This window comes from Esox lucius, chromosome 23 (assembly GCF_011004845.1).
Source record: "Esox lucius isolate fEsoLuc1 chromosome 23, fEsoLuc1.pri, whole genome shotgun sequence".
NCBI lineage: Eukaryota > Metazoa > Chordata > Actinopteri > Esociformes > Esocidae > Esox > Esox lucius.
Window position 1 is genome coordinate 5217194 of NC_047591.1, and position 13315 is coordinate 5230508.

The following is a 13315-nucleotide window of genomic DNA, read 5'->3' on the forward strand; positions in this document are numbered from 1 at the left end:
ATGCACAATTCACACAGGTTTCGGAAGGCACAAGATAAGAGTTTGTGTATGTGTCTATGCACAAAAAGAGAGGTTTGAAATATTTGGATTACGCCCCTCTTGAGACTTTTGTCATATCAGATGGTACCTACTTCCCTGTCTCATTGTAACAACTTCCGGTGGATTTGGGAGAATTGAAGATCATTGTAAACCTTTTTTCAAGGTGTCAGTGCCAACCCACTCTGCTCTTCCTCTTGCTGCTCTGAGCCGCCGGAGGGATTTGGTAGGGTGCGACGAGACCAACCTATGGTGAAGCTAGACTGTGATGGTCAGCTTGGTGCTACATAAAGAATACTGTAGACTGCTGCGGAGAGAGAGAGAGACTGAGACAGAGAATACAACCAACCCAAATAAAGCTTCCTATTATCTGGCCTAACCAAATTACTAAAGAACTCAGTGAACTTAACACAGTACAGGGTAAACTACCTGATCCCCGTCACTGACAGGCATCTGAAGCAGAAAACAACAACAACAACAACACAATGACTAGTAAGTACGGGATGAGAGAGTACAGCAGAGACTGGGGCGGGGGTTCTAAGAAAAGGTGAAAAACAAGTAATAAAGGGGTTTTATTACACTAGTGACGCACACAAATAAATCAGCACAGAGGCTGGTAGCAAACAACCATCGACCAAGAAAGAAACAGCTGCAGAAAGACAGACAGGTGGTCAATGGAGAGTGAGAGAAAGGGCATAAAGGAAGAGAGATTGACAAAATGATGGAGAGACAGAGTCAAAGTGAGAGATGGAGAAAGGGATAGTAAGATCGAGAAAACTGTTTCTCCTCTAGACTGAAGTTGGCAGTTGTGTCTCCTGAACGGGTGTGTTTTGTTGTGTTGTGCCTTCATCATCTGCCCGTTCCTCATCTGTCAATCCACAGTGTGCCCATATGTGTGACTGCATGCAGCTTCCTATTAATTTTTACAGTTAGATTAGATTCAACTTTAATGTCATTGAACAGTACAAGTACAGTTCAACGAAATGCAGTTAGCATCTAACCAGAAGTGCTAATAGAAGAGGGCAGAACATTTACAAGTATTAAGTATATGTATATTACAAGTGGAATGTATAGATGTGCAATGAAGGCATTGCAGTACAAATGGCAATACTAAATGTGCAATTAAAGCAAATAGAGAAGGGCAAATTTAATGTACAAGTTGCACACAGCAGTGAGGTTCCTGTGGTAGACACGTACCTGTAGCAACTGAAAACTTCCATTATTAGGCTTTGCAAGGGAGTGTCAGAGTAGTACAAGGGAGTAGTGCAACAAGTTCCCTGAGAGGTTGGGGGGGTATGGTTAGTGATGGGTCACAGAGTTCTCTGGGTCACCAAATTCAGCAGGGTTACAGTGGATGGGAAGAAACTGTTCCTGGGCCTGCTGGTGCAGGAACGAAGAAACCTCTACCGCCTGCCTGATGGTAGGAGAGTAAACTGTTTGTGGCATGGATATGAAGGGTCCCTGATGATCCTACGTACCCTGTGCAGTGACTGCTTGCTCTGGAGGTCTGCAATGGAAGGAAGCTGGGCATCAGTGATGTGCTGGGCAGTTTTCATCACCCATTGCAGGGCCTTCCAGCAACCGCTAAACCACACTGTGGCGCCGTTTGTCAGAATGCTCTCGATTGTGCAGCAATAAAAGTTCACAAAGATCTTGGAGGACAGATGGGCGTTCTTCAGCCTCCTCAAAAAGTACTGGCGCTGCTGTGCCTTTTGACCAAGGCTGAGGTGTTTAGGGTCCAGGAGAGGTCCTCGGATATGTGGACACCCAGAAATTTGAAGCTGGACACACTCCACCTCAGTGCCATCATGAGAACTGGGGCATAACTGCAGCCTTTAAACTCCCTGTAATCCACAATGACCAATGAGGATGAGAGGGTTAATTTCACCTCTCGTTAGAGTTCTGCGCATGTCCAAAGAGTTTGATCGGTTCTGAAATGAACTCACGTCTTTCAAACCCAACCCAGTATGTATAAGAACAAAAAATAAAGAACTGGACCCTTTTTCGAACGTACCCGATGACAAACAGAAATTGCTGCTGACAAACTATTAAACCATTCAAACATGGTTCAGCAAACCCGACAGAAACAAACAATACTGGCAAAATGAGTCACACAGGCTACTTCATGAAAGTTACATGTCCTTGAAAACAACCAAGTTCAAAACCTGAATGTAATTGTACAGTAATAACGTGACTTGCTATCTAAATACAGCTGGCTAGCAAAACATGTTACTGATTTATGATCATCACTGTCCTCACAAGTTTGTGTTTACATTTCCTTTAGTATTTTATCAGTATCTGTCCAAAATATGGAGAAATATTGAGACAATTTATAGGCTGCTCCCGAAAAGCTGGCTAAAAAAATTTATCTGGTAAATAGCTAGAGGATGTTATTTGCATATACTACAAATATTAAATCCATAGTGCTGTGTTCGGATCCTAGTTCTGATTAAATCCAAAACATTTGAGATGTGGGGGTTGTGCACAATGTAGCATAACACACCGATGTAGCCTATTTAACTTCTCCACCGATCCTCAGGGAAACAATACAATATAAAAGGCGTATTTCACCAAAGCAGAACCTCTTAATGTACTAATGATCTATAATTTAATGTTCTTGATGCCATATTAAGTAACTAAAGGATGTCATTTGTAAACAGTAGGGATGCAAAGAAACACAGTATGTTATCGAACCATTCGGTACGCCCCCTACGGTTCAACACACAAGTGAACCGCTGCGTTACGATATGCCTTATAATTTCCAAAACATGCTAATTGCCCTGCAGACTACACACATGCTGTAGATTCAGATAAACAGAACCAGACGTGTAGATTGTGAACAGGTAAGGCAGGCACCTGCTTGTGGCCCCAGGCCATTATGGGGCTCCTGGGGGCTGTCAAACTTTACTACACAGCAATGTAAAATGTGGCAATCGCAGTGACCGCAACCCCCTCCCTCTTAAACAACAAGTGGACGATTTGCAATGACATCTCAGTAGGAAACCTCCCTAAAGGAGACCCACAGGGTATCTGCAGGTTAACACTCCACGAAAAAAATACATAAAGACACCAATTCAACTGAAGTACCTACTGTTGTTAGAGCAGCAAACCTATTGCTAACAATAATGTTACTAGCTGTACTTCATGGGACTGTTGTTGGTGATACAGGGGTGGGACGATATGAGAATTTCATGCCACGATTGTCCTGGCCAAAATTAACCCAATTTACGATTTTCTCCCAATTAATAACAATCCCAGTAACAACTCTGAGCACAAAACGGCTGATCAGATATTCTTCCATTACATAAATATTGTTATTTAAAAAACCATTACAATAAAATAATATTGAAGAAGGTTTTTAATAATTAACTAATACTCTAAAAACATGTAAATCTCTAAATGTATATGGTTGCCAGCTTCATTGACAATACATTGCAGAGGATATTTAGTGGCATTTAGAGTTGCCGTTTATACTGCATTTGCCTTCATTGCACATCTATATATTGCACATCTGTATGTCACATACATTATATTTAATACCTTAAGTAACTCTTTAACCCCCTATATTTGCACTTCTTGTTAGATTTCATTGTACTGTACTTGTACTTGTTAAATGACAATGTTGAATCTAATAAAAAAAAAACTAAAACTGAGATATGCGTATGGAGTTAGATGTGTCTCAATATTCGTAAATATATCTAGAAAAATCTGTGCGTATATTCATCACAACTCACAAATAAAAATAGTATTTGTAAATAAAAACATTATCTGTAAATATAAAAACCTGTTTCAAAATTATAAATAAAATGTGTGAATATGTAAAAACATATTTCACCAATAAAACACAAATCTGTAAAACATTTACAACTGTTGCTTAACAAGTGTTGACTTACATTTCCAAATCTTAAGATTATTTACGGATCTGAATTTGAGACACATTTTCCCATTTTGGCCCAAGCAAATGATATTCTATTTGCCTTCTCTTGTCATTTTCAGTAGGAAAGCATTAATAATTAGCCTACAATATAAACAAAATTATAATTAGAAAATCGAAAGAGATGTGTATAATGTATATAATCTATTCATATTTTCTACAATTTGCAGTTTATTGAAAATGTTTGCTGCATGCATTGTAGCTGCATGTGTTCTAGGATATCATTGGTTTGGTTGAGCTCAACATTGTTTCAACTGCTTATTTTCCGTGGTAATGGAATGGACAGGTATTTGCATATAGCGGGATGTGGAGACGTGATCAGAAGCTTTTATGTAGACTGGTAAGTGCAGTGGTTAGACAAGTAGTTGTAAAGGAATTGGAAAACTTGTTTATTCTTTTATATCATACAATCGCAACTCATAATGTCATTTAAGAATTTAATTTAGATTTTTATCTATCCCTAGATATGACCAAATAAAACGGAGAAATGCTGGGCATTTGTTCGAGGCTTTTCGTAGGGTTTTTGTTGCTTTGGTGTTTCTCACACTTTATGGGATTCCACAGATTTAATTCCCATAAATGTGCCAAGTTTGAAAGACATCTTACAAAAAACACAGTGGGCTTTATTTTCTTTTCCTTCAAGAAATTTCAACCACTGCTGTTGTCCAACAACTTCTGATTGAATTTACACATGCCCATGGTACCTGAAGGGAAATGTAACAGTCAATATCCACTGTGTAGCTAGCTAAATTACCTAGCTTCGTACTAGCTAGCTATCTACCTCAAGACGGCCATGTCGGGAAAAGAAAGCAGGCAACCGTCACAAATGTCTTGCTGACATCTAACATTCTGACTGAAATCATAGTTACAAATTGATACAGCTAAACTGCCTGACTGACTAAGGTTGACCTCTACCACAAATAGTGGCTATGTGTTGCGTTTGCCACTGGCCATTTTAACAGCGTATTAGCCAGTAATAAGCTTTACCGGTATCTACTAACTTACTGGAATAGTCATAAGAATTGAGCAATTGCTAGCGAGTCTGCCAAAGCAATTTCATTTCACAGCATAGGAACTTATTTTTTGCTTTCATGGCAAAACAACGTACGTTTTTCTTTCATTCGTGAATGACATTTATACAATAACTATCAATAAAGGTGACGATAACTAACTTCTTCATCAGGTGAAAAGATGAGAGAATTGTGGAATCTACCAGATATAATTAATAAATGCTGTTGCTCTCAATTGATTTGAACGTAAGTCTTCCATATAAGAGACATGGTTGTTAACCACTACGCCATGGCATTACAAGTTTCAACAGTCGCTAGACTCCGTTGAGGATTGTGTTCAATAGGCTTACTAGTATCTACTAACTTCCTAGTAATAATCATAAGAATTGAGCAATTGCTAGCGAGACTGGAGATGAACTATTCCATGCCAAAAACAGTTGCAATATAACCGTATACAGTTTCAGTTAAGGCTAAAGATATCGTAACTACATTAAGCCATAAAATGTATTTGTCTATCCTGACCCAAAATGCATTCGTACTTCAAAAATCTACCAGAAACAACCGGGAACTGTTTTATTTCAGGCCTACCATAATGTAGATACTAACGGTTTTAGCCAGCAAAGTTTTCGTCTATACAGAATAATTTATAATGCGCCTGCGAGGAGCTACGAACTTGGGACCTATAAGTCCGCTTCTCTAAACACTATGCTATTTAACAAGGGGTAGTCAGTCACTGCATGTGTAATGTATGCAGGCAGTAGTTGTTTTCATTGATTGCATATAATATAGTATACTGTATAGTTGTATTTGCTTACTGTATGATAACTAGCATTATTAGTGTTTGTTTGATTGAAGAGCAAGCAGTTTTATTTGTCAGCTTTCATTCACAGTGAGTGTCATCATGAGCACGAGGGTGGCAGTGACATTCATCAGTTTTTTGGGCAGTCTCAGAAAAGTAAGCTGAGAGCAGTGAGAAAATGAGTATCAGTCAGATGATAGAAGTATACAGTAGCACAAGAGGTGAGTCAATGTTTATTGATATAATAATCATTGCCATTCAAATCAGAAATGGTTAGTAATCCACTCCTGATCATCATGGCAATAAACACAACTTGTTTACTGATAGTATTTATTTCATGTTCACTCTGTTGCATTCAGAGTAAAGAAAGAGAGGGAGAGAGAGCCTGAGGATGCTAACAGAGCTGGGAGAGCAGGTGACATGGAGGTGAGTGAGAAATGGAGCAAATATTGATGACCGATCTGATATCACCATGTTGGTGTTATTGCGACGGCATCATACTTAATGTTGGCACAATTGAGGTTAGGGTTAGACAAAGGCTTCAATAACATTAGGTTTAGGCACAGGTGTCTTTGAGGTTAGGGTTAGACACAGGCTTCAATAACATTAGGTTTAGGCACAAGTGTCTTTGAGGTTAGGGTTAGACACAGGCTTCAATAACATTAGGTTTAGGCACAGGTGTCTTTGAGGTTAGGGTTAGACAAAGGCTTCAATAACATTAGGTTTAGGCACAGGTGTCTTTGAGGTTAGGGTTAGACACAGGCTTCAATAACATTAGGTTTAGGCACAGGTGTCTTTGAGGTTAGGGTTAGACACAGGCTTCAATAACATTAGGTTTAGGCACAGGTGTCTTTGAGGTTAGGGTTAGACACAGGCTTCAATAACATTAGGTTTAGGCACAGGTGTCTTTGAGGTTAGGGTTAGACACAGGCTTCAATAACATTAGGTTTAGGCACATGTGTCTTTGAGGTTAGGGTTAGACAAAGGCTTCAATAACATTAGGTTTAGGCACAGGTGTCTTTGAGGTTAGGGTTAGACACAGGCTTCAATAACATTAGGTTTAGGCACAGGTGTCTTTGAGGTTAGGGTTAGACACAGGCTTCAATAACATTAGGTTTAGGCACAGGTGTCTTTGAGGTTAGGGTTAGACACAGGCTTCAATAACATTAGGTTTAGGCACAGGTGTCTTTGAGGTTAGGGTTAGGTCAAAGGGTGGGGGTCAGGGGAATATTCTGTCTTTGGACTGGGGTAACCAACTATCTACAGGTCAGTTGCAATGATGGTCCTGGAGCAACATTAATTATGATGTTGTAGGAACAACACCAACATGGTGATATCAGATTGTGTGAATATTGATGCTTACAAGTCTTATAAATATTTTAAACATTTTTGAATGTTTTACTTGGGGGGACCCCCACAACCCCAGTGTTGACTCCATGGCTACGGCCTTGTTATTAAGCCATAGAGAAACCAAAAGAATTGATGTGACAGTAATGGAAAACCAGAACAAAAATCACTAAGGAGGAATAGAAACATTTTAAACATGTTTTAATAACCAAACACCTACTACCCAAACCAGTGATGTTCTTTTCTATCCATTTGTAAATAGCTGAATATCAAAGGAGCTTGCTTCCATTTTTCCTCACATTGATCTTCAGAGCAATGGAATGAATGGAGAAAGGTACAGGGAGAGTGTGTATGAGGATGTTAAAAAATATTAAAATAGAGAAAGAAAGACAGAGCAGGGAAATTAGGGATCAAGATAAAGAGAATGTTTTGAGACTGAGATGAGTGATTGTTTTCGCCAGTGTGTTGGGTGTTGGGAGGGATTGATACATGTTACTTTCAACTCCTTTTGGAAGATTTTTTTGGTTTTGGTGGGACAAGTTAACAGCAGTGTTTAATAATGTTTTACTTGCCTGAAATATACCAGGGAGCAAATTAATCCTTATGTTTTTTCATTTACTTTGTTCTTCACCTTATTGCCCCCCAAGAATATATAAGTCTGGCTTTAGCTACTTTTTGCAGTTGTCAGTAAAGGGAGTTTACTCCTTTGTTCTGTTCATTTTTTTATTTTTTATTTTTTTTCCTGAGGAAAAGCTTTTCAAACACTATCATGTTGACCGCAAAATCGATAATGTTATGGATGCAGTGGACAAATCTGAAATGGCCAAACTACTTTGGGTGGAGAGAAAGTGAGAGATTGAGACAGAGCAGAGTTAGGATATAATTAACATGTTCTAGTAGCTTGGTCTTTAGATCTATGAGGTGTATGACTAGCATGAACTCAGTGCATTACTGTCTGACTTTGAAGGGTTGGACTATCACAAAATGAGCAATCCATTTAAAGTAACTGGGTCCCTAACCTCTAGTTTCACTTTTATGCATTAACGACCAAGCCCCTATGTGTAGTGATTGTAGAGTTTCTTTTAAATTGTGGTGACTGTACGAACATGTCTGCTTCTCCTTTGTGGGTCCACTGAGAGTCAGTGTTCTGGGTTTGTGTACAGGAGACTGGACCCAAGGGGATTGTGGTGAGGCGGGGAAGTCACAGAGGAGTCCAACACTAGGGATGTGCTCTGGTTCCTTTCTGCCTGATACTTGGCATGTGTTATAAAGTATTCAGACCCCTTCACTTTCTCCACATTCTGTTGTGTTATATACATAACTCTCCAAATGTATTTATTATTTTGTGAGTGTATTACACCTGCTACTGCAGTGTGACTCGCAAGAGGAAGCAAATTGGTTGTGCGAATAGCACACAATACACAGTTACTTTGAGGATCTCATCAGGGGGTTCTGAGGCAACAATAGTGGGGCTGGCAGCACCCACAGGCACCCTTACTTCCCACAGCCATGCACCGGTGGCACATTCAGTTGATTAGACATATTGAAAAGGCACACACCTGTCTATATAATGTCCCGCACTTCACGGGTGCATGGCAGAGCAAAAACCAAGCCATGAATCTGGGAAGGTTGTAAAATAATTGCAAAAGCATTTAGGGCTCTCTGGAGCACAGTGGGCTCTGTCATTGTGAAAAGAAGTTTGAAAACACCAAGACTTAAGAGCTGGCTGTTCAGCCAAACTGAGTAACTGGGTAAGAAGGGCCTTGGTCAGGGAGGTGGCCAAGAACACAGAAGCAGTTCTGAAAGATATTCAGAGTTTCTCTCCAGCGATTGCACCTGTCAGAAGGACAACCATCTCTGTAGCACTCCATCATTCAGGGCTTTTAGAGTGCCTAGATGGAAGCCACTACTGAGTAAAAGGCATATGACACGCCATCTGGAATTTGCCAAACGGCACTTAACCTTTTCACATGGAAGTTCCAAATATCTCTAACAGCCCTGCCATACCAAATGTATCCTCATGCCAAACAACATCTCCCCCTGCGTCACAATGGAATTAGTTGTAATTTTAGCATGTTGATAGGGCCGTTGCTTTAACCTGACAAATTCTGACTTGAACCGATTTTTTAACTCTGCATCACCAGGAACACTGCACTTGTTTACATAAATGGTTGATTGTAGAACTTCACCAGGCACCATTGTTGGGGTACTTTTCAAAGTAACCAACTACAGTTGCTAGTTATAGTCCCATTAAGTAACTTGTTACTTGCTGTAAAAAGCAAGGTGTTAAGTTATCTAATTACTTTAAGATAAGTCCTTTGATTCTATATTCACGTGTTGGTCACTTATGCCCAAAACGCAGAGATTTAATGGGACGTTGTATAATTACGTAGTCAGGTATTGCATAGTCACTGTCACTCAACAACATATAACATTATCAATCATTATTATATAGCAAGAGTGACCAATCCTATTATCTCAAGTGATCATATACCATAATGCCAAATAATATTTGCGTTTAGTTCTTTAATCAAGAATCTCTTAAATCAATAAATGATTTTGTATTGCAAGTGCCTCCATATTTTCAGGGCTATACTGTATGTGCAGACTTACTAGATAGATCCATTGTGGTGAACAATGAGGGTTAGGGTTAGCAAAACCAAAATAATAACTGTAGCATTGTACACTGATAAACCTTCTGAAAAAGAAAGCAGCAATTTGACATCTCTTTGCAATAATGTGCACAATCCATTGTTTCATGACTTTATTCAGAGGTGAATAATTACTAAATGTGTTTTGGAAATGATTCAGAAAAATCGCGTTTAGAAACAGAACATGTATAGATGTTTATTTACTATAAACTGACAAAAGAAAATGTTTCTCTGCTTATTTAAACGTCCACTATTAAACCACTGTTAACACCTCCCATATACAAATACAATATGGGCTACATAACGTGTATTAACCGCTGCCCTATTACCTGTATTAAATGCCCTCCTTAATAATTTGTTGTTGATATAGCTTTGAAGTGGCATACGTGTTCATTCGGATTAAACTATCGTTTGCCTAGAAATAATGTGAGGATGTTTTGGGATCAACTTTGGTTGTCCAACAGAGGATGATTTCTTATCGAACTTTGGTTGTCCAATACCAACAGGCAAGTTGATCACATCAAAACATAACAGCAACCCCAGTGACTAGTTATAATGCGAGGGTAATAACGATGTAGTCGAAATAGTGAACTGCTTCCCAAGAATAAGACAGAATCGCGAAGTTCACCCGAGATCAGCCTTCCGCTGCAGAAATCGCTAGTCGGCCAAACATATCGTTTTGAAATTATTGGAAGCCGGGCGTGTGGGTTTGGTATGTGTATCATGTCCTTTATTTGAAAGAGCTGGTGCTGGCATCTTCGCATCCTTGTTGCCACTTGCTACTAGAGAAAGTTTCGTAGGTTGCACTCAGGGATGGGCGCATTTGTTATACGTATTTCAAATGCAAAATAGGATATTGTCATTTGTATTTGAAAAGGTTAATGAAAATGGATTCATGTTTTGTATCAAAATAGTTTTTTGTATTTTGTAGTTGAAAAATACTGTAAAATACTTGGTGAGAAGTCTACATGATGACATCATAAAAATGCTACTTCTGATTGATACCTACTCAGTAATTTGCACAGATCTGTTGAGATCAGAATAGAAAATGAATCCATACCAAAAGAAAGTCAAGGTGAGAAACATGTAGGTTGCCAGCTTTCCATCGATTTTAAGCTTAAGTTGCTTGTCGGTTGCACACGAAGATAGAGATTGTACCCAAAAGTAGCTGATAAGAAGGATCATTATTTTGTATACCATTGCATGAATGACTGCCTGAAATAATTTGGGATTCTCCGGTAGGATAAACCCTATTGTTATTATTATTATTGGCGCCTAAAATGCTTAATAACTCAAAGTCCATGGTAAAAAATTCTATAAACTTGCATACTGTTAAAATAGTCCATGTGTTACAACCATAAAGACCCCCGCCCCGATTCCTCCACCTAGGGCAGTATATACTAGGGTACTATATAGTACATTGGTTATATAGTACATTATTCAATTTGCTAATTTCAAAATGACTGCCTCATTTCTCACGATTAACAAAAAAGCTTCAAGAACCCACAAGGTCCACCATGATGGATTTTTCAGTGCAATGAAATTTGTCCAAAACTACAAAAATCTTCTCATGAACCGTAAATCCAATACATGCCTCCCTTAAATCTTTTCAGGAATAAGAAATTACAAAATGGCTGACTGCTGTAGAATATATGTACGAACAATGTGAATGCGTGCAATTCTTTATTGTAACAATAACTTATGCACTTCATATTCATTATTTATCCAGATACCACCCCCATATAAGACCATGTGCATTTTTTGGTTGATATCTCAAAAGACGGCAAAATGGCAGCTGACAGAAATCTGTCAATTTTCAACACAAGCTAATGCAAATAAATGGCTTTAAAAAAAAATTATCCTGAACCCTTCATCGGATTTACTTGCCAGTATATTTCCAGATTCTAGGCCATACTTCTTAACAGGGCTGACAAACTGAAACTAGTTGCTATGTCAAAAAATTTGTGTAAAAATAGCATTAAATAACTATTAGGTTGTATCTTTTGAGCAGGCCTGGACTGCTAATCTGGCATACCGGGCAATTGCCCGGTGGACCGAGGCAATTTTGGGGGAAGCAGAGACAGCGGCCCATTGGTTCATTTTCTATATTGACACTGGGCTGACCCAATCACATCTCTTACTAGGCCCCACCCCTCCCCTACTGTCAACTGTTTCTTGTGTCAGATTTGGTGGCTCAGAGCCAAAACTCTGTGGATGAGGGTGTGGAAATGGACTAACAAAAGCGCTAGGGCAAGGGGGTGCGGAGAAGTTGTGGGCCAAAAGAAGTAAAACTCTAAAGGGGGATGCCACTACATGTGCAATAAAACTGACATGTTTGCTGTAGTAGTTTCATTATATACAGTACCCGACATTGTGCAGCAACAGGTGATTGTGGAAACCAGGCAGAGGAGCAGGCTTGTGACAAGGAATCCGAGGAGGCACAGTGTGAGCCTGACAGGGCTGAGGGATGGAGTGTGCATGAGCAGAGTAGTTGAAGCGGTAAGCGTGGAGTAGCTTCATGATTAACAAGGAGAGACTCACGGGGAGGGGGCAGCATGAGGGGGCAACCCTTTTTTTGAGCCTTCTAATTTCAGCATCCTTATTCCGATGTTTTTTCTGTTATCGCTAAAAACTGAAATAGTTAGGTCATAATCAGCGGGAACCTTTTTTTAAATTGTGCGACTAATGTGATGGAGCAAATCCCCATATGTGAGTATTTCTCTATATATGATGATGTAAAATAACTACATTTGTTTGTGCACAGCAATTGGTTGATAACAGCTAAGTTTGTCATCAGAATTAAGCAAGTAAATACACAAAATGTAGCTAGTTAGGTACTGTAGCCGCAAGCTAAAAACTGAGCCAAAATGGGTGAGAATTCACTTTCTGTTTCACAGTGCTGGCTAGCTAGTAAATGTTACATCTAACATTTTGCATATATAATTAATGAAATGAGGTGTGTATCATGTGTTTATCTCTTTGATGTAAATATTATTTTAGAAAAAACAAGTCTGATTCTACCTAAGTAGCTACCATCAATTTAAAATAAATCTACAAACTAGGCAACATTTGCATTCATCTTCAGTCTGACATGGTTTTCTATCCTGGCGTATATATTTCTAAGTACTGCTGTATTGCTCTGTTACTGTACATTGATAGTTTATTCATTACTAGATCCAAATTGTGCAAATAAGGATGTCATATTATGTTTATGACCACTATTTTATCACTTTCATCTCTGGTGAAGTCCAGCTCATAGCAGATTAGGATGTTTAGAAATGGGACCATAAAGCTACTGGCTAATTTGTACTGTTAGGCCTATATTAGGTCTTTCATTATGTATTTCTGTCTCTCGTTCACCTGAACAGTGTGATGTTCTGTCCACTCTTATGCTTCATGGCCCACCAAGTGATGGCAGTCCATCTTTCTTCCACTCCCAGTTATCATGTCTCTCTCTCACCTTTCTGTCTCCCCTTCTCTCTTAAAGGTTGCACTCATTTGTTTGAAAAGGTCTCTGCTTTTAACTGGAGTTGAGGTC